At 38.4% G+C, this 18,034-nt stretch overlaps 1 non-coding gene across 1 annotated transcript; it reads right to left on the bottom strand.

Moving 5' to 3' along the window:
* Positions 1-6,746: 6,746 nt before the first annotated feature.
* Positions 6,747-6,884, bottom strand: LOC132028910 (U4 spliceosomal RNA). Its single transcript, XR_009407581.1, has one exon. It is a non-coding gene; the product is annotated as a U4 spliceosomal RNA (small nuclear RNA).
* Between the last annotated feature and the right edge of the window lie 11,150 nt (positions 6,885-18,034).

Below are 18,034 nucleotides of genomic sequence, written 5' to 3'. Positions count from 1 at the left end.
ACACTAATAGGATCACATGCTTTTTTATTTATTCCTTTTAAGTAGTCAAGTATGACTGGATCACCATAAGGTCTTCTACATTTTATTCTTCCCACATTTCTGTCTCCTTAGACAGCTTCAACCTGTCACCACACAGCCTCTTCCCAACCCCATATGCAAAACTGACATACAAAGTACATTCTGGTGGGTTATCTGGACATGCATATGATTATCTGGATGCAACCTATGTTTGGGCAGAGGTTGATACAGCTAGTTAATGTATGTAGAGTTCTGGAAGACTTCAACTCTGTAAGGTTATATGACAGAAAAACTAAATAGTTCCTGGGGGCTCTAGCCAAGGCATATGTCCTTCAAAATAGTACTTCTCAACATTTTTCTCTATGGAGTGCATATAGCAGATGAACTTCCAAGGAAGAAGACCCTATTAGCAGTTCTCATCAGCTCTCTTTAAAATAGTATAACCAAATGCATTTTGGTTTTTACAAAGAGATTGTAAGGAGTCATTGAAGACTGCTTTAAATGTAAACATGTTAGTCATTCACAAACATTGTTCATGTTGGTAACACATGCTTATTACAGACCTCATTGCTGATTCAACCACAAGGGTAGGAAGCAGCACCTTAGCCCAGGCTTGCGTGACTAGATTTCTTGTCTAACTCTCAAAAGCCTCCCACACTTAACCTTCTAACTATGCCTTATTTACCCTTTTTGTCATCTTAACTTACACTTTTATAATTGCTTCCTTTTGGGGCATGTATTTCCCAAGACTATAAAAGCAACTCACTTTTAGTAACAGTACCTTTTCAAAATTATGTAACACAGCTCTTTTCTTCTCTGCTAGGAAGGAATGAGGTATCTGAACTTCATCTATCCATCCTTACCTACATTCTCTCACCCAGCACTTACCCGAATAGCATTTTTGGAAATAGGCAAACAAGACAGCAGCCAAGATCTTCACTTGATTCTTCGCTTTACGATTTTGAGCAAACACTGGTGTTTAGCAGGTAGCAAACTTCTTCACTGTGTAAGGGTCAAAAGAGGACTCAGATAAATATATTTTCACTACAGCACAGTTGAGCTAGAGTGCTCAGCCCAACACATCAGTGTAACTGTTTTCCATGTCTGTTCTGCGATTTTCCTCAGCCACACACCTTGAGGGCTCCAGATGATGGATAGACATATAGGCGGAGTGCTTTCCATGGTCTTTTCGCCAAATTAGTGAAAACCAGACATATTCATGAGGAGGATGCATGAGCCTTGTATCTTCAAAAGGATAAAGACACAGTGGGTTTCACTTTTCTTGTAAAACTTAACTTTAATGAGCTCTACACATTTATACACTGAGGAGTGGGGGAATAGAACTCAGGGTGAGTGTGACCTGATATTTTGTTATAGTTAATTTTTGTAACTTACAGAAAGTGTATTATTTTAACTGAAGACATGGTTTAACTGAAATGAAATTTCTAGAATCCTCTCAACATGACACAGTCTTACATAAAGCTGTGTATGCATTTCAGTTGGCTGCATGTGTGTATCTCTACATAAAATTACTTCCCTAGAATTTTAGTTTTTAACAAATTAAATTTTACTGAGAAGCTAAAATAAATGTACTTATTTTAACTGGTTGTTACATTTTGAGAAAATACTTTTAAAACATTGATTTTCTTATTCATCTTGAAAATATTGCTAGTGACTTTAGCTTCAAATGGAATTTATTCACTTGTTTATATAACTTTAATATTGTGCAGTTTTTCTTTCTGAAATTGTTGTAAACAAGAATGAGCTTTGGTTTTAGCTGGTGTCATTTTATATGACCAAAAGAGATTAGTTATTGCAGCATCTAAGTAGAAAGATGTTGGTAAATTGACACTCATCAAAAATCCCCATTTATTATTTCTGTGTCTAATTAAACATAATAAATCCACTTTAAGAGGCTTTGCTCATGTGATATGCAATGCCTTTCTCACTCCATAATTGAATGACATGCCCTTTATCACCCGTGTTTATATATAATGAAACAGAAACGCCATACAGTCAGTTCTGATGACATTGTCTAGGTTCTCCTTTCTGGAGATAAAGATGGATATCTCATGATCCATGGTCTGCCCTAAGATGGAGGTGTCATGATTTGGGACCCTCTTACAGAATATCAGTCTTGGGTTACGCATTTGCATAGAGTACAGTTTGAGTTTCATGGGCCATTAGCAACTGGTTTCCATGCAAGGCTTTTGCTTCCCAGCACAACCCTTAGTGGAGACGTGGCTGAGGCTGCGGTTGCTGCCCGTCCCTCACTGAAGGGTAAGTGCCTCTGCATCTTTGCTGGGACCAGCTACCATGAACATGTCTATGTTGAGGAAAATGCAGTTTGTAGAGCCTCCCAGTGCTCACAGGGCAGCATCACTACCATCCCTAAGGTGGCACTGGTCTAAAGGTGTTAATCATTTTTCATATGATAATATGTGCAAATAGCATATATACACACGTGTATACACACAACACATTGCGTGGTGCATAACCCACATGATTGTTTCTTGTAATTACTAAAATTTCAAATGTCTGCATGTAAAAAAGAATCATAAATAAGAAACCAATGTTTTCACATAATAATACCCCAAAGGCAGTGTCTCTAAGGTGGCAGATAAAACAATAAAACTGACAAGCACTGCCCCCACCCCCCAAAAAAAGTAAAAAAAAAAAAAAAAAAAAGTAAAAGAAGTGTGTGTGTGTGTATGTGTGTGTGTATGTATTAGAGGAGGTCATTGAGAAGACCTGACCTTCAGTTGACCCAGGAGCTGGACCTGGGCCATCAGAGGCTTTTTGCTGCCTCCCCTGTCCTTGGATTGTATACTCTGCCCACCATTCCCACAGTGGGAGCCGTTCTCAAGGACACAGGCTTGAAAGAACGATGTGTTATTGAGACCGTCTGGATGGCACAGGTGACTGAACTCAGTGAAGACCTCCTAATAAAGTGAAGATTCTGGCCTGCAGGTGATGAGTTCTACTCCCCTTGTGGCTGCCTGTTCCCTTGCCTGTTAAACACCTAGCACTCTGGAGCGGCCTGCCTCTTCCCTCCATCTCTCCCTGCCTTTTGTGTCCATGGCCAGTTCGGGCCCCAGCAGTGTGGTGAGGGAGGGGGTTGAGATGGTTGAGTACAGGAGAAGAGACGGCCCCTAAAAGCAGCAGGTCTCTGCTTTCATAAGAATATGATTCCCCCTCCGACGACAAGGGAAACCCCAAACCCAAACCTTCTTTGTTTTTAGGCTTTTTTTCTGCCTTATGTTTAGTGAGTGACCGTGCCCTCATAAAATGCAGAGGCGTAAGGAAGGAAATGTGGCGCCTGCGGGGGTAAAAATGTGAGTTCTGCCATTCACTAGCTGGCTGCCCTCGACAAGTTAATTAAATACCCGCTCTCACTCCTACCCATGAACTGGGTTTGCCTCATGGGGAGGTATTTGCCATATTTCGGCAGGGCCCATTTCCCACTCTGGAAGCTAAAAATATTTATTTTCTGGTCTGCTGGTGGCCAGTTTATAAGCACGTCAAATGAACTTTACTGTTTGCTCTTTTGTTTCTGTTTTAATATAAAGAGAAAGATACAAAAGGCCGTGGTCTGCGGAGCCTCATGCTGGCAGCAAGGGCCAGGGCAAAGACTGGTGTCCACTCAGTGTGTTCCCAGCACAACAGATTTCCAGTTTCTACTGGTTTTTCAAAACCAGTTCTTCAGATCTCCTACTGATTGAACGAGGTACCATTATGTTTTCACTTAACCTTAAAATAGCTTAAAGCATTTGTTTCATATTATATGCACTGAAGCGTATCTGTAAACATATGATTTAATGAAGAATGAACATTCACACGTTCCCATGTCATTGCTTTCCAGGTTAAGAAGTAGGTTATTAAGGGACTCCTGGGTGGCTCAGTTGGTTAAGCATCGGCCTGTGGCTCAGGTTATGATCCCATGGTTTTGGGATGGAAACCCGCATTGGGCACCCTGCTCAGTAGGGAGCCTGCTTCTCCTTCTCCCTCTGATTCTCTCCCTGCTTCTTTCTCTCTGTCAAATAACTAAGTAAAATCTTTTTAAAAAGGAAGTAGGATATTAAGAATATATTTAAATCATCATATATTCCTTGCCACTTGTACTGTCTTCCCCCTCCAGATATAAGCACTATCTGAAATTTACAGTAGTTATTTCCTGTATAAAATACATGTAAGAATAAAATGTTCTGGTTCCTGTAAGATGTGCATGTTCATATTCATTAAGTGATGACAATTTGTTTTATGAGACCCATTTCTCCCTGTCTTGCCAATATTTAATATTTTCAGATTTTAAGATTTTTGCCAGCATTGTAGTTGTACAATGCCATATTATTATGAGTTCAAATTTCACTTCTGTGATTATTACTGGAAGTGTGCCTCTCATTATATGACTTTTAGTCTTTTGAGGCTTTTTTTTTTTTCCTTTATTTTTCCCTGTGAATTGCCTGTTCATGTCTTCACCCATTTTTCTATTGGGAGTTTTGTCTTTGATAGGGTTGGACAGTTCTGGAATTCAGTCTTTTGCCTTTGTCTGAAAATTTTCTCATTTATAGGTTATTTTTTGCTCCATTCATGGTGTCTTAGGATGAACAGAAATCTTAATTTTAATGCAGTCATAAGTATTAATCTTTTCCTTTATGGGTTGACTGTTAAAAATATTTCTTTAAAAAACATCTTTCCTTACTCAGAATCATGAAGTTATTTATCCATATTTTCCTTCTTTAAAGATTTTTCTTACACATTTAAGTTCTTGTTCATCTACTGTGTGTGTGTGTGTGTGTGTGTGTGTGTAGTATAAGCTAGTAGTATCTTCTGTTGGAGGCCACGGCATGGTTGGAGCCGAGGACCAAACCAGGCCCTGACTTGTGTCTCCTTCAAAGTCCGGACACCTTGATAGGGGGTCAAGGACAGGAAAGTTGAGTAGCACTGAGAAAGGGTCTGTGCTAGGTGTCGTGCACTCGCCTACGTGACTTCCCACACCTTTTCCCTACAGAAGGGAACAATGTGGTCAGGGTCATGAATTCTTAGTTTGTCCTTGTTGTTCCTGTACCTCCCATAACCCACTCCCTGGTTGATTGTCTTGCTAATGGCTTTAGCCTAGACTACCTGGCATCACTAGGTTTGCTTGCAGTTAATGTAAACTTGTTATAGAAACCTGCGGTCATCTGACTAGGTACAGATGTATACTCCTTCTATTGTGGTCTGCCTTATAAATGCTTGTAAGTTGTGGAATAAAATCAGTACTGTTGGACATCCTCCTCAGTGTCCCTCCTGCCCCCATCTCTTTGTCTCTTAATTTCTTTTCACCATCCTCTTACCCTCACGTTTTCCTGGTCAATTTGTCGCACCAGCCGTGGCAATCTTCTAATTTTTATTCTTTATAGATAACCAGGTGTCCCAGTTTTGAGCTTTTAATTCTGTTTCACTGATCTGTTTGTCTTTTTCCTGTGTCATATTATATTACTTTAATGACAACATATCATTTTAAGAATTCTTAATATCAGTGGAGGTTATTTGTGATTATTCTATTTCAGGAATGTGTTGATTGTTACTGGAGCTTTGCTCTTCCAAATAGATTTAGAATTAGCTTACAAGTTCCATAAAGAACCCTTGTGTGTTTATGATTAGGATTACATTGAATCTATACATAATTTGGGGAAATTAATATGTGTATAATAATTGGATTTCCCCACCTATGGGTATGTTATATATATATTTTTGTTAATATGTATTTTTTTGTTTTTGTTGTTGTTGTTAATGTCTTTCGATGACATCTTTTAATTTCCTGCAAAATGTTCATAAATGCAGTTTATTAGTTTAATTCCAAATATCTTATTTTTTGGTTGCTAGTAAAAATGGTGTTTTAATGTAATTTTCTAATAGATCATCACTAAACTATAGAATGTCATTTTTTATTTTGGTAAAAATATACATAACATAGTCTTTGTCATTTTAACCATTTGTAACTGTATAATCCAGTGACATTAAGTATATTCACAATGTTGTATAATTATCACCCCATCTATACTCAAAACTTTTTTTGTCATCCCTGACATAAACTTTTTACCCATTAAACAATAGCCCCCATTTCTCTACCCCAAATTCCCTGGTAATTTTATCCTAGTTTATGTCTCTCTGAGTTTGTCTATTCTAGGTACCTTGTATAAGTATGTAAGTGGACTAATAGAATATTTGTCCTTTCTTGTGTCTAATTTCACTTAGCATAATGTTTCAGAAGTCCACCTATTTTGTAGCTTATATCAAAATTTTATTTCCTTGTGGCTGAATAGAATTCATATATTTTCTACATAATATATAATTTATCTACATTTTGTTTATTCATCTGTTGGTGGGCACTGATTGTTTCAACTTTTGACTGCTATGAGCAATGCTGCTATGGACACTGGTATAAAAATATCCATTCGAGTCTCTGCTTTCCATTCTTTTGGATATATACCTAGGAGTGGACAATTCTGGGTCATATAGTAATTTATGTTTAACTTGTTGATGAACCACCAAATTGCTTTCCACAGCAGCTGCACTATTTTATATTCTAGCAGCAATGCATAGTAGTTCCAATTTCTCTGTATCCTCACCATTAAAAAACAATATATATATATATATATATATATATATATATATATATAGACATCCTGATAGCTGTGAAGTCTTAGCTCATCATGGTTTTGATTTGCATTCCTCTAATTACTAATGACATTATACATTCTTTCTGAAATGTTTACTGAGCATTCGTATGTCTTTGCTGGAATGTCTTTGCTTTTTTCAATTAGCAATAATTGCACCTCGGATAAACCTCATTGGCTACGATACTGCCACTGCGCAAAGCTGTCTTTGCTTTTTTAATCAGGTTGCTTTTCACTGTTGAATTGTAGGTGAATTGTAGGAGTTATTTATATATTCTGGATATTAGCCCATTGTCAGACATATAGTTTGTACATATTTTCTCTAATTCCATGGGTTCCTTTTTCATTGTTATTCATGCCCTTTGATATACAGAAGTTTTAAATTGTGATGTTGTCCAATTTATCTATTTTTTCTTTTTTTGCCTGTGTATTTGGTATCACACCCTTTAAATTTTTACAAATCTAAAATTATGATAAATTTTCCCCCAATGTTTTCTTCTAAGAATTGTATAGTTTTAGCTCTTAAGTCTAGGTCTTTTAATCCATTTCAAGGTAATTTTTGTATATGATCTGAGGTAAAGATCCAACTTTATTCTTTTGCACGTGGATACCCAGTTTCCCTAGCACTATTTGTTGCAATGGTAGAATGTCATTTTATAGATCCTCATTAAAATCTTACTTTTTCTAATAATTTTATATAGAGAAATTAATCCGTAAATTAATGTAGGTTTTCTATGAAGACATAGTAGATCCGTGGCCAATACGTGCTGGGCTTCTTTTCTAATCCTTATGTTGCTTTCTTTCCTCCCTCCCTCCTTTCTTCCTTCCTTTTCTCCTGTGCTTTCTTTCAGAAGCAATCTTTATGTTGTCGTGGGTCGCCATAAATCCTGTCATCAACATTGACTCCTTATACTCAATTACCTTTGAATTTGTTCTGAATTGTTGCTTCCAACTATCTCATTAATACTTAAAAAAATATGCTTTTTGAAAAAGTTATACCTCGTGTTTTCTGTTGTGTTCTTCACAATGGGGAACATTGCTTCCCTAGTTGGACTAGTCAGATTGATTTTTGTTTTTTGCAACCAAGAGCCTTAATGAAATCCCCTATAGGAAAATAATACTGACATGGTTTCTGTGTTATCATGATGCCAGTTATAGGATAACCCCTTCGTAAATGTTAATTGTTGTTGCTATCATTATCACTGTTATTATTCATCTTATGATAGCATCATACAATCTCAAGAGTATTTCCTTTAAAAAAATGATACTCGCAGGAGGGTAATACTTAGCTCAGACATATTTCTTTTGGGCACATGTCAGGCATGAATGAAGTAGGTGTTGAGGAGGAAGTGAGATGGGTCCTATCACTTCATATATTATGGGTTGGAAAACAGCACATTTTTTTTCTAGACATACACTTATCTTTCTGTACGTTTTACTTTAACATGGAAAATATTCCAGTAGATAGCAGTGTTTGTGTCAAACTGTAGAACATGATCATAATGAGAGCAAGACTACTAATTTTACTTTTGGAATCTTGATAAGTGTCAAACTACTGAGCACAAATTCATTAGCCAGCTGTACTCCTTGAGGGTGGAAGTTGGTGAATAAGCAAGTGTTTGTTTAATTTCCAATCTTCTCAATTTCTCTTCAAACCATGAAGCTTCTGGGACAGCTCCTTATGCATATGCACAAAGAGTGATTAGTAATGTCACATTTGAATTTCATGTGCTTCTGGTTTGATTTAGACTTCTGATCCTTAGTATTTTAATATAATTTGCAATTTCTTTTATTTTTACGATTGAAGTTTCCCAGTAAGTATAGATTTTAAAAATTTAAAGTGTACCTTACACTTCTTTATAGAAACCTCAGTATACCAAAAGGTTTTATACATAATGCGTGTTATTTTAAATGTTTTTGTAGGTTGGGAGACCCTCGTTCAAACTCTGCTTTGTCTTCCTGAAAACATTTGGTAAAGTGTTTTAAAATATTTTCTTGAAAAGGGATAGAAATAAGCTTTGATAAGCTATTGCACTCAAGCAACTCACACCAAAACTTACTGTTACTTTCTTAAGAAAAATAAATTTCACATTATCTCAATTAATAGAACTTTGCAATGATTAAAATTTTGCAGAGTTCATTTGAGAAAACATTTTGAAAAAATTGTGGTAACTTGCTTATGATAACTTCACACTTGAAATTGCTATAGGGAGCAGTCAGCTTGTTGAATCTGCTATCATTAAGGAAATGAAATTATGAGTTAACCTCATTTCTACAGATCATTTTTATCCAAAGACAATTACAAAAGGAGCCAGACCTCCATGAGCTATATCTTTTGGAACAATTTGTTCATTGTAGATAAAACTCTTTGCACCTGTTTCTCCCTAGAACTGGGATGTCGGAATGACTCAAACTTTTAAAATAATTATGCACATCAAGGGATATGGAAAGCAGGATAATGGCCAAACATGTTCATGTCCTGATCCCCACAGTCTATGAATACATTAGGCTACAAGGCAATGTGAAATTAGGGTTGCACATGGAAATAAGTTTGCTAATCAATTGACCTTAAAATAAGGAGATTGTCCTGGATTATTTGGATGGACCTTGATGTAATCACAAAATTCCTCAAATGTGGAAGAGAGAGACAGAGAAGATTGACCCAGAGGCTCAATCTTACTGGCTTTGAAAATTGAGGAAGAGGTTAAGCCAAGGAATGTAGGTAGCCCTTAGGAAATGGAAAGGCAAGGAAAGATTCCCTCTAAAACTTCCAGAAAGGATGCCTTCTGCCAGCCCCTTGATTTTGGCCCAATAAGACCCATTTCAGACTCTGACCTCCCGAAGCGTAAGAAAATAAATCTCTGTTGGAGTGCCTGGGTGGCTCAGTGGGTTAAACCTCTGCTTTGGCTCAGGTCATGATCTCAGGGTTCTGGGATCGAGCCCCGCATTGGCGGGGGGTGCTCTGCTCAGCAGGGAGCCTGCTTCTCGCCCCCCACCTGCTTCTCTGCCTACTTGTGATCTATGTCTGTCAGATAAATAAATAAAATCTTTTAAAAGGAAATAACTCTGTGTTATTCTGAACCACAAGTTTGTGGTAATTGGTTACATGGACAATGGGAAACTAATACAAAGGGTGAAATCATGTGATAGCATATGAACTTGCACCAACTGTTTTCAGCAGAGAATAAAGGAACTGGCCTCTAGATGTCTTAGTCTAAAGTTCCCACCTTCTCGTTTATGTACCCTAATTGGAGCCACTGACAGGTGTTCTAATACAATTCAGTGTATTAGAGTGGGTACCTTGCAGAGGCCTAGGTGACTATATTGAAAGGAAACAAGAACTGTAATTTACTGTAATTTGAGCAAGCTTTCAGACAATTTCAGGTAGCTGTGTTCAGGTTGGGTCAGACTGAAAGAACATCTATGGATTATCAGTGTTTTAGTTTAATCATGTCACGACAAGACAGCTCACCTATCACTAGCTCAATTCTTTGAAGGTATTAAAGGAAAAATGCCACCTCATTCAAATTTAGAGCAAAAATCTTCTACCAAGCATGGGCATGAGATCTACATACAGACACATGGAATAATTTATGTGTAACTGGCCGCAGAAATGTAGAGTAAAATCCCTGTCCCGACAGCCAATGGGCAATCTTTACACCATGTTCCTGAAGACAGGAAGAGAGGGAGAGACTCTGAAAGAGATGGAACACCCTAGAACAAAGGCTATAAAAGTAATGTGCTAATATTTCCTGGGTTCAAAGTTATCTTTTTTTCCTGCCTAAAGACAACAAGAAAATCATAATAGATATTTTTCCTAGATAATAGATATTTTTAGTGGGTTTTGTTGACAGCAAATCCACATCATAAAGATACATTGGTGGAGAGTGAAACCATCTGCCCTGATTCCAGCACTTCCCTGACGTGTGAGAGAAAAAGTAGGGAACTGTCTGTAGTCCTAGAGGTGAATCAGATGAAGCATGGGTGATGTAAGCCCAGCGTACCTTGGTTCTCTGCAGTTAGAGTGCAATTTTTCATCTGTGAAGTGACTGACTCTGCATTAAGTAGGGTGATCCACATGGGTGTTTTAGTGTTGGACGCAGTCACAAATAGGAGGGTGGTACCGGAGCCAACATAAGGACAGAGAGTTTATCCTCTCCTCTCACGAACAAGGACTTTCTAATAAAGTGATTGACAGGAATGGTTAATGAACAGTGGAACCACTCTGCACTAACATGTGCTTATTAGCTATAGTTCCTGTGACATGTGCAGGTGTCTTTCTACATTTCCCTATGCTTAAGTTAACTGCATTAGATAGAAAGATCATCGTACATATTGAAGTCCATAGAATGAGTTTGTTTTCTGCTAATACTATCCTGTTTTTATAAGTCCTACAGTAATTGCCCTGTTTATTGTTTATGAGGGGATCTGAACTGGGTGAAATCATTATCTTTTGAACCAGAAAACTGAAATCAAGGGTAAACAAAATCCCTTATAAAAATGGTACCTAAACAGGACCTAATTCTGAGTGCCATCCCTCACATAAATATTAAGAGGAGGTATAACAAAATTAACACAGAATAGTATTTACTATTGTTGCACATATTATATTTGTAAGAGCTTAAGTGGATTATTTAATTTAATTCTCAAAAAAAAAATTACTATGAATCATGCACTATTATCATCTCTGTTTTATACGTGAGGGACTGAATGTTGTTGGTAATGAGTAACAGAGTTTGAATTTGAACACAGGCCTGCCCGATCCCAAAGTATGTTATGATAGAAGATCCAGGTATTGGGTCACAACCTGAACAGTATATGCAGTTATTATTTTGACACTGTCCTATTCCCTGAATGCCGAAGTCCTCCAACGTTTGACAGGATGAGACCTCATCGAACAACTTTTTATCTCTAATTTTAGAGACGTGGAACTCGAGGCACAGAAGAGCAAAGATACGCATATGTTGCTGTTGAACATGTCTTTATTCTTGTTTTAGCTTTTCACTCACTTGTTTTCACTTTTCACTCAGTCCCACCACTTCCTGGGTTCCAGCCTCCTTACGTTGCCTATACACTTCACTGCTGTGGAGAGGTTTAAATGGAGGAGTTTGCTTCAAGTCTAACCCAGCCTCGGGGATATCGATAAGTACACTGACTCAGACAGCGAAGACTCTGATTGCGTTGGATACCGGTTGTATATATCAATAGATTTGGGTGGAACATCTCAAACCTAGCAAATGTGTGGGCCCCCACATGATGATTTATTCAATGGAATTCACAATCAAATATTTGTATTATCAGTGTTTTAAAGTGATGGCAAGTCTAACGCACAGTGCAAGCTGCCTGAAAGGTTTGATAATTTTTTAGTGAGCCAGCAGATGGCAAATGTAGTTCAGTATAGAGATGCAAAATAAACTGATCACAAATGTTACATGCTAATCATACAACACATGATCAGAGAACATACTTTTTTATGGCTATTATGTGAAAAATGATGAAAACCATTAGTTTAATGCATAAGTAATATGCTCCATTTTTAATATCCTCTGTAATATATGCACACAAATATTTAAATGAGTAAGGCATTGTTCAGTACATTTGATGGGGTCTGAGAACTCGTCTTTAGATCATATTCAGCAGAGGGTTGTTGTATGGCTCTAAACACAAGAGATCGACCATTTCCGTAGGGAGAGTTTTACCATTCAGGCATGTTCAACTTGAAATATGAGAGACTTTAACATTCTAGAGGAGGCTTCTTGGCAAAGACCAGTGAGGCACTACTAATAGAATAGAAAATTGTTCTTTATTTTTCCAGGCCCCCCCCCCCAAAAAATCCCCCAAATAAGATGAACATGCTCTTAAGCTGAATCTGTATTCCCAGTCTGAATAGTTTGCTACAGATGCTGTAACAGAGCATCATGGACCAGGTGGCTTAAACAGGCAGCTTAAACAATGTAAGTGTATTTTCTCACAGTTCTGGAGATGAATAGTCTGAGGTCAGCCCCTTGGTGGGATTGACTTCTTTTGAGGCCCTTCTCTTTGGTTGGTGGATGGCTGTCTTCTCCTTATGTCCTTACAACGGCCTTCCTTTTTTGTGCCCATGTATCCTGATCTCTTCTTTTAAGGACACCAGTTAGATTGGATTGGGACGCATGCAAATGACCTCATTTTAACTGATGATTTCTTCAAAACCAGTCTCCAAATTCAATTACATTCTGAGGTCCTGGGGATTAGGACTTCAACATATGATATGTGGAGAAATTTAGCTTACAACACTGTTTTACAAATATAATCTTGGAAATAAATTTTTTCCATTGTAGGACTCTTAACTATTGAATAAAAATTAATTGAGATGTATCATATGATAGCTATAGTTATGATTAAATTTGCAATTATATTTGCACAGAGTATGGAGTCTAGCTACATCATCAAATAATATTCTCAGTTCACATAATCAAAGGCTAAATTTTAGGTTTTTATCTGTTTTCCTTCCTAGAGATAGAACTTATTGCCTCTTATAGTCTCAAACAACTTCCTACTTCCCATATGCACTAATTAATTTGTTCATCAAATGTTTATTGGAATTTTATGTTTTCTAGAGTTTATCATTGCCTCCTTGTCTGTTTGTCTGCTTCAGCACTGATGGTTGTATTGGATTATGAGCTACTAATGGTGGAATTAAGAATACTAAAAGCAGTTGCATACTTACTATGGGCTTGGCACTGTGATCAAATTACTTAAATTATTTCCTTAATTCTCATAGCAATCCTGTAAGGCAGAGTGAGTTTTAATCCCCACCGTACACATGATGAAGATGGGAACAAAGAGATCATGTCAGAGTATTGATGCTCTATTGCTGCATAACAAATGGCCACAAACTTAGTAATTTTGAACAATTATCCTTTTAGTTAGGAGTCTGGCAGAATGTGGCTGGATTCTCTGCTCAGAATATCACAAAGCTGAAAACAAGGACTCATCTTGACCTCTTGGTCCTAAGGCTCTGGCAAAAAAATTTGCTGCTAAGCTCATCCAGGTTGTTGGCAGAATCCAGTGCCTTGTGCTTCTAAGACTAAGGTCCCGTTTCCGCTGGCTTTCGGCCAGTAGACGACTCTCAGCATCTGGAAACTACCATCCTGCCTTGCCACCTGGCTCCCTCCATCTTCCAGCCAGCAAAAGCTTATCGAATCCTTCCTGTGCCGCACATCTTTGATTTCTGCCACTCTCTGATGTCTAGATAAGATTTAAAGGGCTCATATGATTATGTTAGTCTTACTCATATATTCTTGCTTCTTAAAAGTTAACTCTATCATATAATATAACCTAGTTGTGGAAATGATACTCATAATATTCACAGTATGGAATTACTCAGATCATGTCTAGCTGGGTGTGAGAAATCTTGGAAGCCATCTTAAAATTCTGCCTGCTATATAGTCAGTTAGTTGTGGTCACAGTGATGCTGTATAACAAAGCTTCATTAAAGCTCAGGAGCATGCAGTCCTATATCTTTGTTTGCCTCATGTACGTGTGTATTGGTGAAATGGGGTGGTAGTGGTCAGGCTTAGCTTGGGTACCTTAGCTGGGGCAGTTTTGCTACATGTGTCTTTTATCTTCTGCCTGAGGCCAGCAAGCTATTGATATTGGCCAGGATAATGGCCAAGCAGGGGATCAAGCAGAAAGACACAGAGTTCTTATGGGCTAGACTCAGAACTGGTGCTTCTAGTACCAGTCACTTGGTCTTCATTTTATTGGCAAAAGCAAGTCACGTGGCCAAAGTCAAGGGGCAAAGAAATATTCTCTCTACATTTAGTGGGAAGAACTGCAAAGTCAGAAAGCAAAGAAGGTAGATACAGAGAGGAGTGAAGGACTGTGGTTGAAGATAAATCTATCAGAGCTATGCTTTGCCATAGTATATAGCATGGCAAAGCATAGCTCTGTCCCTGCATTCCTGCTGCTATTTCCTCCCAACACCTGTGCTCTCTGAATAGATGAGCTTAGTTTTAATTGCTCCATGTGTGAATGATCCTTTTATAGTTGGTTGAGCAATGTTTTCTGTAAAGAGCCAGACAGTAAATATTTTAAGTTTTGTGGATTGTCCTGTATGTGTCACAGTTACTGTGCTCTGTCACTGAGGCATGAAAACAGCCATAGACAATACATAAATAACTCTTTTATTTATAAAAACTGGCTGCAGGATGGATTTGGCCTGTGGGCCATAATTTGCTGACCTTTGGTTTATATCCAACTAACTATGATTTGATGATACCTGATATTTTGGTCAAATGCTATCACAACAACATCAAATAAAAAATTATGTAAACACTCAGTAGCTCCCCAAATATTTATTTTTACGCTGACTGCTCTGTAAAGGAATTGCAGTTTAGCTTATCTAGGTTGGGTGGCTTTGCTTCAGGATATGGGTTGGCCAAGCTTGGATCCAGGCATCAGGTTGAGTTAGCCCTGCTACACAGGTGTTTGTTCTGAGGCCCAGGTTGAAGGGGTAATAATTACTTGCTGCAAGCTCTGCTTATGATGGTTCACCAGAATGGAAAATACAACCAAAGTTCTGCAAGCCCTCTGCTCATGTCGTATTTAATACCATTCTACTGACCAAAGTAGTCACAAGGTCGAACTGAACATAAGTAACATGATAAAGTATAGTCTGTCTCTGGTGAGAAAGGGAGGGAAGTGAATATTTAGAGGAAAAATACCCATGGGGCACCTGGATTGTGCAATCAGTTGAGTAACTGATACTTGGTTTTGACTCAGGGTTGTCAGATCAGCTCTGTGTTGATCTCCATGCTCAGGGTGGAAGCTGCTTGAGATTCTCTCTCTCCTCCTTTGCCCCTCCCACTTTGTGCTCCCTTCTCTCCCTCTCTCAAATGAATGCATGAATCTTTAAAAAACAACTCCAGGGGTGCCTGGGTGGCTCAGAGGGTTAAGCCGCTGCCTTCGGCTCAGGTCATGATCTCAGAGTCCTGGGATCGAGTCCCGCATTGGGCTCTCTGCTCAGCGGAGAGCCTGCTTCCCTCTCTCTCTCTCTCTGCCTGCCTCTCCATCTACTTGTGATCTCTCTCTGTCAAATAAATAAATAAAATCTTAAAAAAAAAAAAACTCCAATGATCAATCACACCCAGTTGAATTACAAAATGTCAGTTTTTTCCAATCATTGTCAATGTTTTTTTTTTTGACCTACAAACATTATACATAAAGGATCTTGTTTAGTATGTTAGCTATTTGACTTCTAAATGGTAGAATTATTTTAATTAAACATTAATTAAACATTAATTAATTAAATATGTACATAGGTGAGAATGCTTATGTTACCATTTGTTGATTTTCCCTTCATTAATTCACTTGGAATATCTGTCAGCTACCTCATAACAGAAAGGAAATTGCCTGGAAGAGGCCAGTCACTGCCACAGAAATGATGCCAAGTACCAATCAAATTCTCAGCAGGTAAATTTGCTAGAAGCACTGCAAGGAAGTGTATAGAATCTACTCTACTGCTGATCTGTTCAATTCCACTCCCTTCGTGGAGCATCTGCGTGAGGGTGGGCCATCTCAACGAAGAGGAAAGCCCAGATATAAAGCTGACTCCAAAAACTGACAGTTATATATTGGAACCAGTTTATGAAGTCAATTATGTACTCTGGCTGGACATGAATATCACCTTAACAACTTCTTAAAAATCTGCTGAGGATTCTGGAAATATAGTAATAATGGTAACATAGTGTTAACATCTTTCCAAATCCCCATATAAAACCAGCTAGAGCAAGTCAATAGCAAGTCCAGATACCTGTGACCAATATTTACACCAAAACTAGGTGACGGAATATTTTGGTTATCTACTGCTGCATAACAAACTGCCCCGAAGCTTTGGGGCTTAGATAACGAAAACACTTTTTATGTTTCCTGATGTTTGTAGACCGTAAGTTCAGAAACAGCTCAGCTGGATAGTTCCAGCTCTTGGTCTCCCAGGAGCTAGCAGTCACATGGTGGCTGGAACAGTGGGGTTCTGGAGCTGCTGAGGACTGGCCAAACAATTTGCTCTCCTCATGTGGTTTCAGGCTTGTCTCCTGTGGTCTCTTCAAATCAGCTAGACTGGGCTTCCTCAGAGCATATCCTCTGGGAATTCAGACTACATACATTATAACTAAAGACTCTTAAGAGTATTCCATCAAGCAAGATGAAGACTATGCCCTTTATGACCTGGGTTCAGAAATCACTAGTGATATTTCTTTCATTTTCTGTGTGAAAATTCATTTTAAAAAGCCAGTCCAGTTTCAAGGAGAGAGGACACAGACCTTACCTCTCAGTGGGAATGGTGTCAAGACTGTACTGTAATGTAATTACAGGTAATAAGCAGGTAGCTATTGCTGCAGCCATCTTGGGAAGCGTTATATTCTGTATAACATATTGCTATGAGCCCCAAAGATACAAGTGAGTAAAGACAGATTATCATCAGCTTCAAGACCTGCATGGTGTTGCCTTGTGTGTGGGAAGAAAATAAAGCAGCAAGCAGCATACAACGGACCTGGGAACAGAGAAGAATCACAAGCTAGCCAACAGGTCTTCTTTGGAAGTACAGCAGGTAGATGTCTGGACAGCAGCTGCAATGGGAAGAGGCTTTGCCTTTCTCAATAGAGAGGGATGCAACGGTTCAGTGGTAAGAAGAACCAAAGGGGCTAAAGATGTCTTTTGAAACTGACCTGGCAGTGCTTTGTTATGAATCAGGGTCCAAAATGGGGAGAAACTTCTGGAAGTTGAATCAACATTGAATAGAATGGAGCACTAAAGATAAAGGAGGAGATGCTCAGATCAAAGTCAGGCGGAGAGAGGAGTCAGGATATCTCAGGAAGGAAGTCGCCATACTGTGGCTCCACACAAATGTGATAAGACATTGATTATCAAAGTCACAGACTAAGGTCAAACATTCTGGATCAAGAACTTAACAGCTTTGGCCAGACCCTGGCTGACAAAGCCTATAAGAGAATCTAAAAATAGGAAAAGCCAAATGGGCAGAGGTTGAAAAATACCGTGTTTTGACACAAAGGAATTATTATTATTCATGAGGAATAATTCCAAAGGCAGTGATTACTTAGTAGTGTTGTTGCTTTTACTTTTTATAAATTCGTGTTTATAAGACATGACCAGGTGAATATATACTAGCTGGCAATAACCATCACACTTTTACCCAGTTGAACTTCCACTCATTTGTTCATGCATTCGTTCCTCCATTTGCTCATCAAATATTTAGTGAACCCCTATCAGGTTCCAGGGGAGCTGGGAACACAGTGGCTTTGCTTCTGTGCCCACCTGTACCCTTCTCATGTTATCCCCAGTCTGGTCCTGTT

The sequence above is a fragment of the Mustela nigripes genome, chromosome 12, assembly GCF_022355385.1.
Source record: "Mustela nigripes isolate SB6536 chromosome 12, MUSNIG.SB6536, whole genome shotgun sequence".
Taxonomy (NCBI): Eukaryota; Metazoa; Chordata; class Mammalia; order Carnivora; family Mustelidae; genus Mustela; species Mustela nigripes.
The sequence above is the reverse complement of the archived record's forward strand: the minus strand, read 5'-3'. Positions and strand labels throughout refer to the sequence as shown.